Below are 21,311 nucleotides of genomic sequence, written 5' to 3' on the forward strand. Positions count from 1 at the left end.
CCCACTCAGCTCCTTCAGACTAGCCAGCAGCAATCAGCAAACACCTGCTGTAACTGCACATCAACTGTAGCAGCTACTTCTCAGTACAACACTGGTAAAGCCGTTGTTAAAGGGACAATAGAGAAGCCATGTTGTATTGACTACCTAGAGGCGGAGCTTCAGAAAGATGGAACTTTCTTAAAGAGACACAGGCCCAATTTCAAGGAGTTGAATTAAAAAGTAAATTTATTTTAAGTCATATTTGACATTTGTAGCATTTTCATAACAACTAAAGGTAACAGTCACTTGATTATGCTCTAAAATAACACATAATACTGCCCCTTTAAGAACCAAAACAAGGGCGAGTCTCTACATGTCACTCATTGGTATGCAGCCCGTAAATCTGCCAGGTGCAGAAAAGGAATGCAGGTGCATTAAATTTGTTCTCTGAGGTTATAAACTATATGCACCGGGTTGCAGAACCATCCAAAACAAGCCTGGCATGCAGGCGCGTACACACCCTGTTGGACCATGATTACAGCAGTAGCATGGCAAGTTGGTGTTTGCATTTAATATAATGCAGAATAAATAATAAAACAAGACGTCGCTCAGAGCACAAAACGTAGAATTAGACTGAATAGATCTGCCCTTATGGATCGGGCACATTGTCTCCGAAACCCGATCTACATCTTTTGTTGTTCAGCTGGTTTTCTCGTTGTATGCTCTGTAAAATGGCTGCTGGAAAAGACATTAAAAGAAGTATTTTGTGCAAAAAATGTGCTAAACATGTTTCCTATGGCCCATACAGCTGACAGATGGAGAAATGTGTGCCAGTGAAAAGAAAAATGGCGGAGAATTTTTTTTAATTTCAGGACCAATACAGATATTGATATTGGCTCAGCGCATCTCTAATTTTGACTGTTAAAATAAGCGTTAATCATTAACACACAGGAAGCAGTAAACTGTGGCTCTGCCTCACCAGCTGAGAGTCACAAGGATGATTGATAAACTCTGTTGGTACCCAGATGGAAACGGCGGTGTTTCTCCAGCTGTGTGCTGTAACTCAGAAGCTGCTGATGAATGTGCAGGACTCACTGCGTTAGTTATGTTGTTGGATTCAACAAGTGAAATGTTTAATTTGCAGATTGTTTGCATGCTCTCCTCGTCATCAGACTACAGTATAATCAGTGTTTTAATGCACATCGTGCTGCTTCTAATGTTGCGTTCTGTCTCTTTAGTCATTTAAAGCGCTGCCATTTAGAGCTGGAGCCGCTTTTGGATTGAATCTGACTGACTGTCCTTGGATCCTCTTCAGTTTGGGTCATTTCTCTCGGAGAGCAAATTCATGCACAGATTGAAACCAAAACACTTCTCCAAACAGTTAATTAGCTAAACTGGCACACGCAAACACGCTATACGCGGTTAAAAAAACAGCACATTAAAATAAATGGAGAGAGGGACGTCATGCTGAGAGCTGGAGAGTATAGAAACCTAATGGATGTGTGGGTCAGATTTATGGCTCATCCTCTGCTCTGCTATAGGATAGAAAAAAGTTAACTGGAGCACGCCAGCTCCAGACGCTATAACTCATTCCCCGTCTCGCTCCATTTTATCCGCCGGAGTACATTGGTGAGTATTTGGCTCATTTTGGTTGGGAGGAGCAATAAAACATAATCAGTGTCTGCCAGCACCAAGGTCGACCTGTTTTCCTTATTCATGGTGATGATCGTTCTGGCCTCCGCTGAAGGTTGATGAGCTGTTTATTTTTAGCCTGGTCTCAGATAATGGATGAGTTTGGGGAAGTTTAATTTTGAGTTAATTGCAGTTCAAAGATCAGATGAATATTTTATGTGTTTTTTCCTGATGTTTTAATCGACGGAGTGGATGAAGGTTTGAACAGATCGATGGTGATTTGGGTTGTGGGTGTTTGGGTCGGGACTGTAACTTTCCACTGAAAGGACGTACATGGTATATGTAGCTGTTTTGTTGTCTGTTACAGTACCAAATATATTGGGTTTCTCACTCACAAAATACATAAAACAGAGACAAATGACCCTTATAGATTTACGCAAACCCATAACCCAAGAAAAGTTTGTCATTTCAAACAGCCAGACAATTCAATTTACCATAGAAAGTAAAATTTTGTTTCAATATTGAGATATTAAGGGTAAATTAACACCAGCCCTGTTTGGTCCGCTTTAATCCCACTCCAGTCCGTTTGTGTAGAAAGTCCGGTTTGTTTGGTGAGGTGTGAATGTGCCTGAAAACCTTGGCCTCGGTTCGATTGACGTGAACTCGAATGCATATATGAACACGAAGCAGACCAAGATCACTGCACTGTGTGCAGGGCATTCTGGGTAAGTACAACCAAAGGAAATATGCTAGTCTAGCGCTAGCAGGAGATAAGAGTAGTGATGTTTTACCAAAGACAAAACACAAATTCTACAACCGCTAAAATCTAACGTCACTCCATTTTTGTTTTCATTTCGTAAAGACAGAAGTCGCGCTGAGTGTCTTCTACTGCGGCTTTCATGTTGTTACCTCCAGTGGTTCTTGGTGCAGCGCCTCCACAGGCGAGGAAGGGAACAGGTTTTTCAAAGGACTTGATTCGTTTGACACAGTGCAGAGTTAGAGAACTACAGCAGCTGAAAACATAACAAATGTTGCAATTTTGTTCCTAAATCAAACAGAGTCTACCAGACTATCAGCACCCTAAAACACAGCCTTCCTTTATTCTCATATCCAATTGTATATTGGATTTTGTGCTCCTCCAAACATGGTGTGTGTTGACATTCAGAGAGTTGAGTTTTGGTCTCAAAAATTCTCTGTGTTTCCCTGGCTTGTCCCAATCTTCTGCAGCGAATTTAAACAAGCTCGAACACGCTTTTTCTTCAGCCGTGGAGTCTTGTGCAGTGAATATGTGTGAATTCATTCCAGTTGATCACATTACGGGTGGGAAAGCACCCTAAGATGAGACTCTGTAACCAGCGGCAAACGGGTTCCCACTCTTGGGAACAATCTAAAGGTGTCAAAGCTCGCCTTTATTAAAGATTAGCTTCAGAAATTGGCAGTGGAGAAGATGGAATAAGTTTCTTGTTCTTATTCCTGAATCTATGTGCATTTATAATTGATAATATTTAAGTTTAGAGTAGAACGGACAACACATTTGAGGCTCCTGGATGTCAGCTAGTAGTTTCTATCTACGCAGATTAACAGAACTGATTTTTAACTGTGTTTGCTTCTTTGTTGTGTCCCCAGCAGCATTTATAGACCTGTCTCCAATATTTTCTGCTTTTAATTCAGCAGGCTGCCGCAGTTTATTATGAGCAGTATGTATTTTACGAGCCACGCTCGTCATTATCTGCAGTGTTTGGATCTGCTTCACTAATAATCAAATGGATAATAAAGCGCGGCTCCCCAGCAGTTCATTAAAAACCAACAGGCTTACAGTATGTTTCCACGCAGCGCTGTGAAGGACTGCCGAGGGAGAAGGTTCACATGTCAGATCAGCTCAATTTAAAAAAATATATTATTATTATTATTTAATTTTTTTCATAACATGGCCTCGAATGTTTGGAAGTTGGAAAATAATAAATCCTGTCAGGTAGGAAAGCAGAAAAATATGAATTTGTTTAATTTGTAGAGCCGACGTGTTCCTGTCCGTCTCCCTCTAATAGATCTGTCATCTCTGAGTGCATTTTCAAACTGGAGTAATTTAATAAGTTAATCAAATGAACACCTGCATCTTCTTATGTGGGATCAGTTTGGGGATTTAAGAACTTGTTCTCCCACTTCATGCACAGTTTTTACCTTTACTGCAGTGTATTTAGGCTGCAGCAGAAGCCCAGGGGAACCAACTTATTACTTGGAGTTGTATTAGTTGTGTTGGTACTGACAGCTTAAATTAGAGCTGTACTTTCAGCTGTCTCGGTACATTTGTCCACCGGGGCTAAATGGATGCTTCTGTGTTTCAAACTGTGCCTCCAGTGAAGACGTTTATTGTCCAAAACGTCTATAAAAACAAAGCAATTACAGAGACGGTAGCTTCTGTTTATGATAAAGTCTGAGTGTGTCTTCTGTCGCAATATGAGAAGCGAGATGTGAGCCTTGTGTGTAAAGATTTCTTGCTACTTTTTCAGTGGGTTTTTCTTTGATTTCAACCAAATGTGACCCAAAGAGCTGAAGAAATCTGGATTCTTTACTATATTCCCCAAACTGTGTAAAGTGTTCAGTGCCTTGCAAAAGTATTTTTGCTCCCTGGACTCTTTCATGTTTGATTTAGCCTAAAAACTCAAACCATTTATTTCTTTTTTTATGAGATCAGCAAACAGAAGTTAGAAGTTAGTTAGTTCTTTCCTAACTATGAAAAGGAAAGAATATTTCACCTGCAACATTTAGAGCATCTATGAAGCTCAATATTCAAGTCTTTATTTTTTGGCTTAACCTTTGGTTGGGGTCCCCCGTTGCAAACCTACAGACAATGCTAGAAAATATGTAAAGAAACATTAACGTTTAGAATGTTTTTATTCACTATTCAATAATTATTACATTCATTTAGCATAAATGCTTCCATATACCATCAGATTTTAGATTGCCATGAGTTACAAGGCGGAAAATTTTATTATCAGATAATATATTATGACTTTATTACCAGAGAATACAATTTCTCAACACAATCCCCTGTTTTGATTATAAAAATATGTAATATTTTATATTAATTCTATCAAATTTTGTTTAATTTCCACAGTTTTTGCAGTAGAGTCCTTTGATCTTTCTTGTCAGAAGTGTTTCCATTTTGTCCTAGTTTGAAGAGCAAAGCAGCTTGGTGAATTTGACTGGCAGCCAATCAGAAAATGAGCATCAGAAATGGCATTTAAGTAAATTATTTTAACCTATATTTTTTTAAATGATTGATAAAATAAAAAATTATGATGAAAAAAAAAATTTCCGGCATCTTTCCTCCCAACTTTCTGAGGCCCTCACAGCGCCCCCTGGCGTCACCCCAGGGGTCTGCGGCCCCCAATTTGAAAAACACTGGTTGAGGCCATTCTTACATGTGAACATGCTTTACTATAAAATATTCCACTGTGTCCCTGGCTGTATGTTTGGGGTCATTGTACTTCGGGAAGGTGAACTTTCACCCCGGGACTCTTCTAGTCTCATACACAGTAGTGTCCAAAGCACCGTTGCCATGACGACAAAGAGCAACATCCTGTATATTTGCGCCACTAACGCAGGTTGTTTTTACTGACAAGTTGAAATCTTCCTAAAATGGAATAAGAGGAAGGATTTATCTTTTATTAATGATGTTTGTTGATTATTAAAATCAGTACAAATGACCAAAAATATCAGCAACTTTCATAAGATTTGTCTAAAAGGATTCTTTTTTAAAAGAAATTCCCAGACTATTTTCATTCTAAATGAAATTTAAAACACATTCGACGACTCTATAAACTGTAGGAAAACCTACAAAACCCTTTGTGTTGGATCTACTATAACTTTTTTTCAGAATAATGGGACACTTTTCTATCCAAATACTACATGTTCAAAAAATATTTAAAAAATTAAAATTGTTGCTTTCAAACTCTTTAAATGTATTGATTTTGGACAGTTTGGACTCCACTTTTTAACATGATTTCTCCCAGGATTGTCCAGTTTCTCAACAACTCAGACCAGCTTCCCTGTTTTAACCTAAAACAACGTAAAGCAAGTTTATATGTTTAGCACATTCCATCGTCAAAGCAGTTCAAAGTGCTTCATTTGATGAAAACATAAAAAACAAACAAGCAAAACACTGAAGTGCCAACATGAAGTGATGACAGTTAAAACCAGACGTCAGTGAATCAGCGTTCTATTTATTATTTATCAAAAGCAACTCAGAACAAATGACTTCTTCTTTTTAGTATCTATGTAAAGAAACTCTGTTTCTTCCAGAAAATGCTGCTTCTCCATGTTTGGTTCTGGTTCTGGGGATGCAGAGCAGATCAGAACCAGAAATTGATACAACAGCAGCAGATCTGTAATGTTTTGTGGTGCTTTATAAACTCACAGAAGTATTTTAAGGCTATTCTTCCAGTTTAAGTACTTCATACATTCTTTACATATTCTATTTAATGTAAAAGCATGGATGAGTTTCTCTAGATTTTCCAGAGACATTAGTCCTTTAATCCTGGAAATGCTCTTCAGGTGATAGAAGGCCGAGTTTATAACTGTCTTTATGTGGCTCCAGATGTTCAGGTCGGAGTCCATCACCACACTGCAAAAACACTCAATTTTGCCAAGTGTTTTTGTCCAGTTTCTAGTGCAAATATCTTAATGCAGTTGAAATTCAACAAAACTAACTTACAAGTATATTTTCAGCAAGAAATAAGAACTTGATTTAAGTCAGTAATTCCTTAATATTGGTCAATATTAAGGAGATTTCCAGATTATTTCATTTCTAACTTGGGAAATAATTTGTCAGTGGAACCTTTTGGTTGGCTTTTCACATAATAGCCCCATAAAATACACTAAGGCTGCAATATGTCACTTTTATAAAAATATTTTTCCACAAAAATATTGAAACTGTCACTATGTTGTGACAGTATTGTATGAGACGAATAATCTGAAAAATCAAGCTCTTCTGTCTTCTGCCAGTGCTAATGAGAAGCAACCAGTAAGAACAAGGAGGCGGGTCTCAGCGCTGTCAATCAAGCTCACCCCTCAGTTTTTCTCTGGTATACTACAGCTTCTTCATATGACAGCAGATAAATGGTTTTCCTGTAACGGTGAGTTGTTTCTCTGCCATTAGCTCACTTGGCATCCCGTTCTCAAAAGTGACTGACAGCGCTGTGCTCTGATTGGTTGTTTTTGACTGGGAGCGGTGTCATTTCTTCACAAGGCAATAGCAACTCAGGGTAGAGGTTGAGCAGATCGATCTTTTCACAGATTATCTGTCTCAGACATGAAAACTGTTCCAACAAACATTTAAAAACCATATTTTATAAGGGTTATATGCAGCTTTAAAGCTTACATAAAAGGTACGAGTGCTTTTCTGAGCCACAGTTAACATTTGGGTGTTAATATTTTTGTAGTGTTTTGCTGTGAGGCAGATTGCTAATAGTTTGAAATAACTGAAAACATTTTTGTGCTAAAAATCTTCTTAACTCCCTCTCCAAGCAGAAGCACACCGAGAGATGCCACACAGCCATAACATCACATCATTGGATAACTCTTTTCCCATACAGTGTTTAATTCCTCTCTGCTGTATTCTGGATCATTGTGGAGGACCATCAGTGCAGGGAGAAAGATTATCTTCACAGATTACAGTGTTTGTCTCATTTTCCCTGCAAATCGATGTCTTAATATCTCCAGTCTGCGTTTAGAGGCTGAAGCAAGCAGCTGTCTCTTTCTGTGAATGCTCATTGCAGTGTGGAAAGTGTCAGCTAGCGATATTCTGACATAATAGATGAACAACAGCCATGAATGTAGATTCAGACTTAATTCAGTGAACAGCTTTGGTTTGAGAGGCTCCGCCTGGCGAAACAATAAAAACAAGAGAAACAATGAGCTCATGTTCTGAGCAGCTTCAGTTGTTACAGCTAGAATCTGGAGATCAGGCTGAAATGTGACCTGAACCTTCAGAGCCACATAAAGACAGTTACAAAGTTGGCCTTCTATAACCTGAAGAACATTTCCTGGATTACAGGATTAATGTCACAGCAAGATTTTAACTTTAGTCCTTCCACTGGCTCCCTGTAGCTCAGAGAATAGACTTTAAAATAGTTCTGTTAATTTATAAATCACTCAAATGGTTTAGCACCAAAATATATAAAAAATCTGCTGTTGTATCAAATTTTTAGACTCACTCAGATCTTCTGGTTCGGCTCTGCATCCTCAGAACCAGAACCAAACATGCAGAAGCAGCATTCAGCTTCTATGCACCACAAATCTGTAACAAACTTCCAGAAAACTACAAACAGCCAGTTAGAGCTCTAGAACCATAATAAATAAAACATTGATGGTTTTCACAGCTGTTGACTGTGTGATTTATTATGTTTTTATGTTTTCCTAAATAATTTAACTGCATTGCGCAGCCGGTTCAATCATTGTTGAAGATGGTTGTATAATCATTTCACAATGGAAAAATAACATAAATCTACACAGTAAACTTCTCACCCAAAGTCTATAATGATAGTTTATGGTCTGGTAAAGCCATGTCAAAATAAAATGAAGGGTTAATGCTGCAAAACACAAAATACCCACCAAATATTTTGGTGTAGTTTCAAGTGCAAGCATCTCAGTTCACTTGAAATAAGATGAAACAGACTTATGGATACCATTTCAGAAAGATATAGTTGTTTTAAATCAATAATTCTTTAGTATTAAAGAAAAAGCACTGAAAAAATTTCTTATGTGAATTTGTCAGCCAGTGAAACTATAGCTTTTTTAAATCAATATTAAGAAATTACTGACTTAAAACAAGCTCCTATTTCTTGCTGGAAAGTTACTTGTTGGTTAGTTTTTCTTATTTCAAGTGTACTAAGATATTTGCACTAGAAATCAGACCAAAGATACAAAAGATATTGTTTTTTTGTAGTGAACTTGTGAGTTTATTGTCCTGTAAGTTTCATCATTTGGTATGTAATCAGATATTACTGGAAATATTAGATTTTTTTTTAGGTTTAGAGGAACATTTACATGATACTCATAAACATCACCCCGTCCATTGTCTACTTCCCAACAAAGTAACAGGAGAGATGGTGTATTGTCTGAAAAGGTGTGACATTTCAAACATTTCCACAAACAACATATTGCTGTCTTTTCCTTGTGTTGAAGCAGCAGCAGCATAAGCCCTGAGGTCAGTCACTTCATCAGCAGCTCAGACAGATGACTTACAGCTCAAACAAAAGGATTTGCTCCAATGCACAGTACCGGCGAACGTAGAACAAGTCTCATCGTGTTCCTGCGCTTAAACCCCGAGGCTCCCGCTCCGTCTTTCTGACACCTACGACCCGCCTCACAGGTGTCCTCTCTGCTTTATGGTGGCCGGGTTCAGCAGGAAGAAAAGCTAATTGTCAGTAACGTGATCCCCTCTTCGTCTCGTGAAGCATATCTTGGCAGGTGTGCGAACGCTAACGCTACTGTCGCCTGCCAGGCAGTCGCTGATTGACGCGCCGTTGTTTCCCAGACCACAACAACGCCAGCAGTGTGCTTGATGCTCTCCGCGCGCTCAAAGGCGCCTTCTGGTAGCCTATAAAGCCCCGTCAGGCTCTGAGCCCCGCAGTCATTCAATTAGGAATTTACTGGGCTATTGATTTCACCACGAGGGTGGTGTCTCACATCTTGGAAACAATAAGGAGCCCATAAAAGCCTGTACCAGTCTTTTTACCTAAAGGGGTGATGACTCCGGCTTTACTGTGAAGAGAGGCATGAAAAGAGTGATGTGTAAAACGAAAACACATAAAGTCCTTTTGAATTCAGCCTTTTCACTGACCTTCACAGTCGTTGCTACCTCTTTAAAAATGTGTTGGCCAGAAGAAAAGGTTCTAATTTATTTGGTTTAGAGTCGGTTATGATCTGGAACAAACTTTCCAAATTTCAGCCGAAACGCTGTTGAAATCTCACAACAGTTTATGTCCAGTTACTATGAAAGTCAAGTAGGTTTGGACAGTATGCCTGAAAAATTTACCATGGTGTAAACGTTTCATATCACTCAATATCCATAAATATTGACTAGTTTTTTGTTTTAAATATCTGGCCTGTCTTACCCACAGTTTTTACTCCACACCGTTTTTTATTTGTTGCTAGGTAACCAAAGAGTGAGTGAGTTAGTTGATACCATCTTGGTTAGAGCGGTTAAAGTGTTTTCTCTGCCTACATCTCCCAGAATGCTCTGTGATTCTAACTTTGGTGAAGTTATTGAACTTATTTCGGACGTAATATCTATTGATACTGATCATGTGTCAATCGTGATGTTCATATTGTTACTGATTTATTGCACAGCTGTAAGTCTAAGGCAGTAAAACAAATGGACATCACCAGTAGTGTTTGCAAGACCAAAGAGATTTAACGCAGACATCATTAGTAACCAGAAAAACGCACAGAGCAGTCTCCGATTTTTTACATTTGTGAACATGTAAAACAAATCTTTAGCTTCTGTTATGCTATAAAGGTTTCTCTAAAGAGGTTGAATTCCAACTTTCATAAAAAATACATAAGCTAGGAGAGTGTAATAGCATAAAACAACTTGTGCCAACGAATCCAGAATAATTGTGCAATCATTTTAAACAAATTTTGTGAATTAGCTTAGAGCCACCACACCGCCGAGCTAGTGCTATATGCCACTATTGCCGATTGATGCACATTCAACACATACCAATAGTTGTATTGGTAGCTGTCAGACTTATAACCAAATCATGCCTATTTTGCTAAGTTGCATACCAGACAGATACACATCACAATCAGTGATTGTGTAAAATTGCTAACCTAAACAAAGTCCACGCATCTGAGAACCAATCACTTTTCAATAACCACTCAATAGACACTCTGTACGAAGATAAGCATAGAACAAGAGGCTGGTTTTACCAGGCTAGATTATCAGAGTCCTTAATATTTATTAATGCAGTAATTTGCAGGTCTTACTTTTGTTGACATAATCAGTCTTGACAGTTTACACTAATGTAGCCATGCAGTAAGTGTCCCCACCTCTGCATGTTGTTTGGTCAAAAACAGCCAATTCAAATAATGATATACAGTTAGAAAGCAGCTGTAATCAAACACGCTCTCCTTCATTTGGCTCAGACACAGTGGAAAGAAAATAAGCTGGTGCTGCTGCTGCTAATTAGCTTGGGTAAACATTATTTATCAAGAGAATCACTTAACAGATACAAAACACTGATATAACAACAACAATCTTGGTAAAACGACACATTTTCAGTGGTCTGGCTGTCGACTTCCTACTTAAATCCATCAGTTTTGCTTGCCCTGTTCTCCCCTTCCTGGTTTGGCTTGTTTATCCCATTGAAGACCCAAAAATTCAATTGTTTTAATGTGTTTTCAAAAAGAAACTGTTTTAAACCCTTTTCAACCAATTTTTCTGCCTAAATCAAACCTGCTTGAATGAACAAAATAAATCATGTTAGTTCTGATTCAGAAACCGACGACTTGTACTATCCAGGGTGTTTTGTTTTTTATTTGGGCCACAAGAGGGCACCTAAAAACGACCTACAAGCATAAAACCGGCATTCACCTCGATTCTGTTAATGTACAGTGAACATATTTGCTCATTTGTAGAAATTCAGGCCAGCTGGAGACAAAACTGTATTCAGTCCTACTGATTCTGCCGTTCTCTTTATTGCTACAATTTTTGTAGAAAATGGGTGCTTATAAATGAAAACCAAGAAAAAATTTAAAAGAATCGGCTGCGGTTTAAGATTAATTGGAAGAAAAACTTAAACAATTAGATAAGAACCCCTTAAGGGAAGTCAATATTAACAAGAAACAATGCAAAATGATTGATTTTTAAACCACAGCTGTACAGCCTTTTAGAAAATACTTCTTAGGTTCTGCATATTTTCCCCACATTTACTGCTGTATTTGTCCTTAGCCAGCAGGATGTCACTGGAATCCAATTCCCAGAAGCGGCAGCAAACTGGTCAAGTTGCTATGACATAAATTTCCAGTAAGCGGTCATTTGCATTTACAGCGACCCCATGTGGTGTCCTGAGAGTTTCACTGATAAACTTTTTTCGGGGGTAGACACCGTCCCTCCAGGAGCTCTCAGTTGGGTTTTTTCCCGCAGAGCATGGAGAAACTCAACTGTTGCTGCAGCGCGGGGTGAACTGACTACGGGGCAAATAGAGAGGTTGGGGGTAGTTAGAGGGGGGAGCTAGGGGTAGATGCTTAATGAATTCGGTCACAGTGGCGCACAATGAAATCTTTATCCGTCAGGGATGAGGCAGGGGACTTGGCAGCGCCCGAACGCATCGCGGCGAGGGTGAAAAATAGAAATCCCAGTGTCCCCTGTTGGCTCTGTCTCGTCTCAGCTGCCTTGGTTACAGAGTCGGCTGCCAGCCGCCCCTCTATCCCCCAACTCCTCCATCACTCACAGCAACTCTCCTCTCACCGCCATCCAGTGCACCAACTAAACTCCTCAACATTTCCCCTCCAACTTCTTCACCTCCCAATGCCAAAGTCATGACAGACACAGAGCTCACTTACCTCCTCGCAGGTTGTAAATAAGTAAATGAAATCCTACCTCTGAAGAGGAAACCCAGAACTACTTCTTCTTCTCCTCTTGTTGCACTTTTTTCTCCCCAGTCGGGACTCCGATGGCAGCGGTTTCTGTAAGAGAAGTCCGATCGACTCGCCTCTCTGCAGCGCTCTGGGTGAGCAAAGTGTGAGACAAAGTAATCTTCAGGTGAAAAGGCAGACCCTCCTCTCTCCGCCTCTTCCCTGCGTTCGCAGCCAAGTGGACGAGCTCGCTCAGCGGCTCTCCCTCTCTGCTGCTCTCTCCCTCCCATCCCTGCGCCGCGCATCAATGCTCAGCCACAGCGATTGTAGATGAATTAACTCTACAAATCCAACGATTCTTCACTGCATATGTAGCACACCCACTCTTCCCTTTTACTGATAGTCTATTAACTTTGTGCTCTGCATTGCAAAAACACTCAATCTTATTAAGCCTTACTAATTTCTAATGCAAATATTTTAACACACATTAATGGGACAAAACTCTCTTACAAGCAACTTTTCAGCAAGACCATTTAAGTCAATAATTCCTTAATATCAACAAAAAGGGCTAATTCCACTTGCAGATTATTTTACTGATAACATGAGAAAAATATCTAGTTATAAATGAAATAATCTGCCAGAAGAACTAGCAATATATATTTTAGCAATATTAAAGAGTTATTGACTTAAAACAAGCTCCTATGTCTTGCTGAAAAGTTTGTTTTATCTTAAGATAGTTCTACCAAAAATACTAGGTAAGATTTTCTGTTTTTGCAGTGTACAGCTAAAATATAAAAAAAAAACAACAAAAAAACAACACAGGCTTTCCTTGTGAGAAAGTACTTGCACTGTAAAAACACATAATCTTATTGCGTAATTTTGGTCTCGTTACTTGTGCAAATACATTTGTTTTGTCTTATCTCAAGTGTATTAACTTGCAAGTAACTTTTCAACAAAACTAAATGTTACCAAGTATTTACTTAGTTTCTCATGCAGATATCTTTACCCTAAACAAGCTCCTATAATTTGCTGAAAATATATTTGTTCAATTTATAAGTTAGTTTTGTCTTATTTCAAATTTACTAAGATATTTTCATTTGAAGCTAGAACAAAATACTTGGTAAGATTTTGTGTTTTTGCAGTGCAGGTTGAATTATTGTGCATTCTTCACACGTGAGCACACACTATAGGAAAATTGGTTTATAAATTAATCATGGCTAAAAGCAATGTGTAAGATTAATGAGTAAATATTTACTGCCCCATTCCCTGGCTTAGTTAATAATTAAATGGTCTTAATTAAAACACTCAGGAGTGTTTCAGACGAGTTAACATGTCACATAGTCTCTTTCTTTAGCCGTTTTATTGGTTATTTTAGAAGTGGTAGGATAGGATAGACACAGGTTGAACAGGAGGTAATGTAGTAAAAAATAATGTTTTGATATTTTATTCTGAATTTTATTGGGATTTTAAGTAACCTGTGGCTCTTTGGATCTTTAGCGCCTCTTAATAATTTTGCTACAAAACAGCAAAACCAACAAGTTTTTAAAATATTGATATAACAAAATGCAGATCTTAGCATTTTTTTGCATGAATAAATCTTGTATAAAATTTTCATAACAACATGACATGTATGACAAGTATCAGTATTTTTCTTTTCATCATTACGTTGAATTGAACTCTGGTGCTGTTCGAATCAGACCGCTCCAAAAGCAGGAAGTGAACTACAACGCAGGGCATTCTGGGTGAAATACAACCAAAACAAACATGCTAGTTTAGCACTGGCTAAAGAGAAATCCTACTACCGATAAAATCTGACGCCACTCCATTTTTGTTTACATTTCATGAAGAAGAAAGTTGCGCCCAGTGACTTCGTCAGAGGTTTTTGTGTTGTTTCCATTAGTGATTCTTGGTGCAGCGCCCCCACAGGTGAGGAGGGGAACAGGTTTTTCAAAGGGTTTGATTCATTTGACTCAGTGCAGTGTGAAAGTGAGCCACAGCCACTGAAAATGTAACAAATGTTCAAATTTTGGTCTCCAATTGAACTGAATCTGTATGACAATGTACTTTTCTTTGTCTACATCATTTTCCACAAGCATCAGCATCCAATAGATGAAAAATATTTAGTAAATGTTCAATATTTTTCTTTGTTTTAAAACCTAAAGACCTAAGAGAGTGACACTTTAAAAATGACCACATATTTCCTATAGACGATATTTATTGAACATTTTTCAGTTTTTTTCCCACAAATGTTTATTTAACAAAAACGGCTCTAAACCAACATTTATAAACGTCGCATAACCCTTTTCTATACCTAGAGTGGAAATAAATAGATTTATGGTTTATCAAATATATGGGGAAAACAAATCACCTTTTCTTTATGACAAACATAAACATGTAACTAGAACTATGTCTCAGACCTAAATCCACCTGGGAAGACCTGAAAATTGGCAAATATTCCAGTCCTTAGATATACAATACATATGTAACTCGAGGTAACTCTACAAAGAATTTAATTTTTTTCATCCAATTCTTATATATAATACTTTGTGTTGGTGGTAAAATCCCAACAAGATGCCATGAGGTTTGAGGCGACATGAGGAACAGCTTGAATACTTTTGCGAGTACAGATGTGTAAAAATGCAGCAATAAAAATAGATTAAAGAAACTCGACCTTTAATTCGAGTGCATTAATGCAACTGGTTAACAGCTCCTATAAATTAATCATAATGAAAACCTTTTTTAGTTTTATGCTCTTTTTATGAAATCGATCTGAGTATCTACAAACTTTTAATTGCTTTTTGATTCCCTGAGGACGAATATGACGCAACACAGAGATATAAATTTAAATAAATCCTTACAGAAAACAAAAAAACACACCAAAGATTGTTTTATGAGACATCTGCATTTCTGCCCTGGAAACCAAAGACAAAACTCTCTTGTCATTTACCTAAGTTATGTGCACCAGTTTCGCTGCCTCTGCTGCAGCTTGTGTTACTAAACATCCCAACTCTCTCCCTCTAATTTATATATCAAACATGTTTTTGTTCGTGAGAAAAGAAATTAAAATAATTAAACTTGTAAAGGGAGAAATATTCTTTTTTTTTAGTTGCTCATCCTTGACTTGTAATATCTGCAAAAATCCTGTAGAAATAGTAACATGGTTAAAGCTGTGCAGATTTCCTTTGTGAGGCTTTTTATGGCCTCTTAACAGCAGTTTAATTCAGTTGCAGTTTTTTTGGGGAGATTTCTATCTGGTTTCCTCCTCAGCCAGTACGTAAACACGTCTGGAGATCGACTCAGCCGCTCTGAAACGCAACTACAACCAGATACGCAGGACAAACCTACGATTTTAGTTTTAGCATGAATTAAAGAGATAAACTGCTCAAAAGAGACATATTATTTTATTTTGTGTGTATTTCTTTCAGGTATTTAATGCTACCCTGATTCTCTATTATGATTCTAGCTCTAATGTGGTTAATTTCAGTGAAATTTACGAGGGATTAAGTCTATTTTCTTTTGTTTGTTTTGTTTTTCAAACATATTTTAGAAGGGAAATTATTTTGAAAATATATGTATTCTATGGATAGTGAATGATGCCAAATATGAACAATAAAGAAATAATCATTTTGATATGTCAGGAAAAAAAAATTCAAACTGGAAATAAATACAGCATCAACTTATTAAATATAAAAGTATTAATACATAACTTAGTAAAATGCATGGATATCATATTTCAGACCAGACTAGAGTTTGCATTAAATTAAAACAATTTGTTATTTCTGATACTTTTATTGAAAATATTGACACAAATATCTTACTTTTCAGTTTATTTAATTTAAAACAAGACATTTTTCCGATGTTTTAAATGAAATAATCTGCTAGTGGAAATTGTACTTTTTCATAAATATTAACAAAATATTGATTTAAAACGAGCTGAAAAATTACTTGTAAGTTAGTTTTGTTTTATTTAGTGTATTAAGATATTTGCACTAGAAATTAGACCAAAAATACTTTGTAACATTTTTTATTTTTGCAGTTTCTGAATACCTATCTGTTTGGTCTTGATCTTATTGCAGCCATGGCAGATGCAAATTGTAATTAAAAAAGAACATTATTTTTAACAAAAATAATAAAATAGATCCAATAATCCAGGCAGTGTGTGTGGGGGGAAATCTAATCAATTGTTTGGGATCAATACAAGCGCAGGTCTGCAGTCGCTTTGTTGTATTTTGCACTGTTTTCTCTAGCGATGCTGATTTCCAATAAAAAACAGGGATCTTTGAAACAAAGTGACATCAGATGTTTGTGGAAATTATCTGCTCAGCTTTGTGGAAACGTCTCGTCCTCTTGAGGGCTAACACCATTATGCTAACTAGGCGGCCATTTGCATTTTGGCATTCATCAGCATTACTGCAGGACAAGATGTCAATCGTCAGTATTTTTCTCATGAATCCTACATTTTAGAGATTTAATTGAGTGTTTAAGAAGAAGAAAAACAGTCTGGTTCATCAGTTTGAAGAGAGAAAACAGCGACCGGCTGGGAGGTTGTGATTGATTTCTGAGGTTTCTCCCTGAGAGATGAGACAATCTGCATGTCTCACTCCGTAAACCGATAAAACGGCATCGATCTGCTGGGATAATAAGGCCGTGCCAATACGTCCCCGGAGAGTGAGATGAAGAAACAATTAGAACAGCCTGGCAGAGGCAGAGGCGGAAATGAAGATCTACACAAATAGATCTATAAATAACAACAAAGACAGTGTCAGAAAATGTGGGAAACAGTTTCTTTAGGGTTTTAAATCTGTTTTAAATACCAGTTGTTCATATTGGCTTGGTTTCATTTATCTGGCCGATATCGATATGTTAATAAAAATGACTAATACTATCCGATACCGATGTTGGTGCCAATATATTACGCATTTTTAGAAATAAAGCTTGGATCTGAAGGAAAACAAACACAAAACTGCACAAATGTGTAATAATTTTATTATTAAAATTTAATAAATTATTCTAAAATTTGGATTAAGAATGGATCAACACTGAAAGGAAAATTACTAAAATTGGCAAAAGAGTTGATATATTATGAAAATATGTCCAAATTGATATAAAAAAAATTTCATTTTAGGAAAACATCTTACTTACCAATTAGGAAAAAAAAAAAATATATATATATATATATATATAGATACACAGTGCTGCTCGAAAGTTTGTGAATCACCCAAACATGGTCATTGTTTTCTAAAGAAAAATTATAATATTCATGTGAAATGAACATCCAAATCTCAAATTGTAAAGCAAACCTTCCAAATATTTACAAAGAAAAAAAGATACATATTTTCATTATTTATTCAACAAAAGTATTTTGTCAAAACTGAAAATGCAAAAGTGTGTGAACTCTTTCAGTTAGTACCTTGTGTCATCTCCTTTTCAGCCGTTACTTCAACCAAACGTCTTCTGTTGTCACAAACGATTGTCTCACATCTGCTTTTTGGGATTTTGTCCAGAACTCCACCAGTTGAGAGGTTGGAGGAACATCTGGTATGTACATGTACTGCCCGTTTCAGATCTTGCCACAGCATTTCTATGGGATTGAGATCCAGACTTTGATCTTCCTTCTAGCAACTCTCCCATAAATCCCACATCTATTGATATTTCGCCGGATTGCAGACACGTACATTTATCCCAGATGCTGACAGAGAGGTCTGCAACTCTCTGGAGGTGATGTGTGGGTTGGACTTTACCTGCATTCTTATTTTTCTGGCTCTTCGTTGTGTACGTTTTGTCGGCCGTCCACTTCTGGGCAGAGTTGCGGTGATGCCTAGCGTCCTCCCTTTGTAAATGATTAGTCTTACAGTGCATGGATGAAGCTGTAATCTTTTTGTGATGGTCTTTGTTAAGAAAAAATGATTATTTTAGTGCTAAAAATACACTTAATCTTACAACATGTGTAAAGGTATATTAAGCACTTTTATTTGAAAAACAGGCTTTGTGTGACCCTTCGAGAGAGGCCCAAGGAGACAAGCAGACGCCTTCCACTGTCTGCTTAAGAGCACACAAAAGCCATAAAATTAGCATCTCCATGGAAACGGCGCTGGAATGTGTTAGAGGTGTCTGCGAAATCTCATCTTAGGACTTTTGGCGCCAGGGGTCTGCCCGTATCAGACAGAGATGAGCACGAAGTGGTCCGCCCTTTTGCGTAGATAAAAACCAGACATCTGAGCTGTAGTGAGGGGAGTTTCCGGGTTTCTCTGGGGGCCGAAACAGGTCTCTGATTGGTTGAACAACAGAACGCCGTCTTTGCATATGTTGAAGTGGGGAAACACCTACTCAGTATAAAGTTACATGTAACGCTAAAATAGAGAGAGTTTTTTTCCATTTTTCTCAAGGGCGCGCCTTTGTCATTGTTTGTCTGTCTCTGTGTTTCGTGTTTGTGTGTTTCCCCTTGTCTGTTGTTATTTTGTGATAAAATGTATATCTCTGTACCTCTGCAGCTTTGTTAACTGATTCATGCGTTGCTTTGTATGAATTAAACTCTGTGATCTGTGACGTCAACACGCCTTGTTGTGGGTTGTTTTACAGCTGCCCTGCTGCTCGCCGAGAGGACCCGGCTTTTAAAGGAAGATACGAGCCAAACGTTTTGTTCAAAGTTAATAATAAATATTTCTTCCTTTACATCTTGTAGCTTTCCCCAGCCTGATGGGCTGTCACCACCTTCTTCCTGATGTCCTCGGATGTCTCCTTTCCTCTCGGCATTGTTGATCTGTTCTTTATGCCTTGACACAACAGTGGTTCGGTTGGTTTCCTCTCCCTTTAACCAGTGTGCCTCAAAACCTTTCTCAATTATGTCTCAGTTGATTACTTGAGCACTCACAGGTGTTTCACCTGTCTTTTACCTAATTGACTGTAGTGTAGCTTTTGCAGATGCTCTGATTCCATGTTTCATGTAGTCTGCTTGCAACTCACACATTTCCCTCAAAGCAAGTAAATGGAATCGATGAACATAAACCTGACATTTCATTACAAGAACTGGTAATGAGAAAGTAAGAAAATGGAAAGTAACTTACTTTTCATTTTTATATATATATATGTATATTTTTTTTTTCCAAATGACTTTTTTGTTTTTCATTAATTTGGTGGTGTGTGGTCTGGATTCTGGCTTCCCCCGCCGTTGTCAGAGTAGTGTGAGGCGGCAGCGATGGAGTCCATGTTTCCAGGCGCGGCGCTCTGCCTCCTCGGGCATTTTCACCGCTGCTCCTCTGGAAGCCTCCTTCGGCTCCGTTACTTCCCGGCTCTGGGCCAGCTTTGGGGTTTGCAGTGAGGTCATTAAAAACTGCCCACAGGCAAAGCTTCTGCCTCCATCCAGGATCCCATTATGATGAATACATTATTGCTTATCCATATGAAACCCACACACTGCGCCCCGGTGATTAGCCATGCATGGCCGCTGCTCGACTTCTTGCTAAACTGGGATTTTGCAGGCACAGTGACAGACCTGTTTTCCTGGAAAACAAGTTTTAACATTTATGTCATAGTATGTTTTACTTTTTTACTTAAACAGATTCTCGTATTGCATACAACTCGAGCTCAAGACTTCTTGTTCTCATTTTATTGTGTGACACAGAAGCTGTGTGCCGCTGATTAACATCATATTCACTACGGCGCAGCAGGTGGTAGCCCGCTACTTTGCAATAAGAAGGTTATGAGTTCAAATCCCAACTTGTATTTGTCTATGGGGGCTTGTTATTTACGAGATGCGGAAAATGTTGAAGTAATGGTGGAATTTAATAAACAGAACGGAGTCTATGCGATTAACTGATATCTGTCACGGCGTATTAATGCCATTGTAGATAGAAAAGAAAAAGGAGGAGCACATTTCCACCCAAAAAACATTTTTGGAGTTCCAAAAGTAAAAGATTTGTGAGGAGAAAACAAGAAAAGTGGGTTATCAATTTCAGAAATTGTGTTGAAGAAATGTGAAAAGTTTGCAGTTAGAAAAGTTGAAAATTTGTGAGAAAGAAAAATCAGGAATCGTTAAAAGGAGACAAGTTCCCAGGATAGGAAATTGTTTTGTTTTTTTTTTCAGAAAATTAAGAGAAAAACAGAAATTTCTGAGCTCACAGATGTTTGACCTTTGGAAGTCAGAAACTTCCAAGCTTTTTCTAGAAAGTATGCAAAGTTGATCTCAACAGTTTTTTTTTGTTTGTTTTAGCAAATTTTTGACTTTTGGAATTTCCATGCTTTTGTAGAAATTTACTCCTTTTTTATTGTGAATTTATTGAGGACTGAAACGTGTTTTGAAAGTTTTTACTTTTGAAACTAACATTTCTAGTTTATTTTGAGAAAATATGTCAAATTAATGTAAAAATGAATCTTTTAAATGTTTTTGAGGTTTCTTTTTTTTTTTTTTGAAGTTTTGAACTCTGTAATTTCACATTTTTTCTAGAAAATTTGAGGATTTTTTTCCTTGCAAATCTTTCCTAGAAAAACGCTCGACGTTCACGGTTGACAGGTGGCTAAAAGTTTCAACCAGAGGTAAATAAAGTCAGAACAACTGGTTGAAGTCATGCTGGCTGTTTCTGGGGCCGCTGCTCAACATCGCATGTGAGCAATTTGTTGGGGAAAGATGTCGACAGCTTCCTAATTGTCAGGTTTGGTCGTGACAGCAGCCGGTTTTAGCTGGATGTTTGTCCCTGACTTTCGGGCTGCAGCACAGCCGACTGCCATTTGCGATCAGCATCTGCAGTGGCTGCTGGTCCTGCCTGCTGGATTAATGATTTAGGTTCCTGTTACAGTAAAATCCCTCTGCAAGGACAGGACTGAGTGTCCTCTCTGGCGTATTAGGCTTCTAATATAAAGAAATAAAAAGTACAAGTTGTAAAAGTGCATAAATTTTATTAAAAAATGGCAATTACATTGGAAAAAGTTTCAAATTAGAAAACAATTTGTTGCATGTTTTATAGAAATGCAGCAGAGAACCAGAGCCACATCATTACGTCATCTAAAACGTATCTTCCAGTAAATGTTTGATTCCCCCTCAAAAGGGATTTGTCTTCTTATTCCAGGAAACAGACGTTGATAAAATCACTGTTTCAAGCAACAGTTAGTGTTTGTGAATTCTC

The 21,311-nt window shown here is 37.8% G+C and overlaps 1 protein-coding gene across 1 annotated transcript in view; it reads right to left on the bottom strand.

The window, feature by feature from the left end:
* LOC114136628 (cadherin-20-like) overlaps window positions 1-12,432 on the bottom strand; it is a 102,084-nt gene extending 89,652 nt beyond the window's left edge. Inside the window, exon 1 of the mRNA XM_028004746.1 lies at window positions 12,218-12,432. The gene's annotated coding sequence lies outside the window, so the exon portion shown is untranslated. The remainder of the gene's footprint in view (window positions 1-12,217) is intronic.
* Between the last annotated feature and the right edge of the window lie 8,879 nt (window positions 12,433-21,311).

Source organism: Xiphophorus couchianus, chromosome 21 (assembly GCF_001444195.1).
Source record: "Xiphophorus couchianus chromosome 21, X_couchianus-1.0, whole genome shotgun sequence".
NCBI classification, from domain to species: Eukaryota; Metazoa; Chordata; class Actinopteri; order Cyprinodontiformes; family Poeciliidae; genus Xiphophorus; species Xiphophorus couchianus.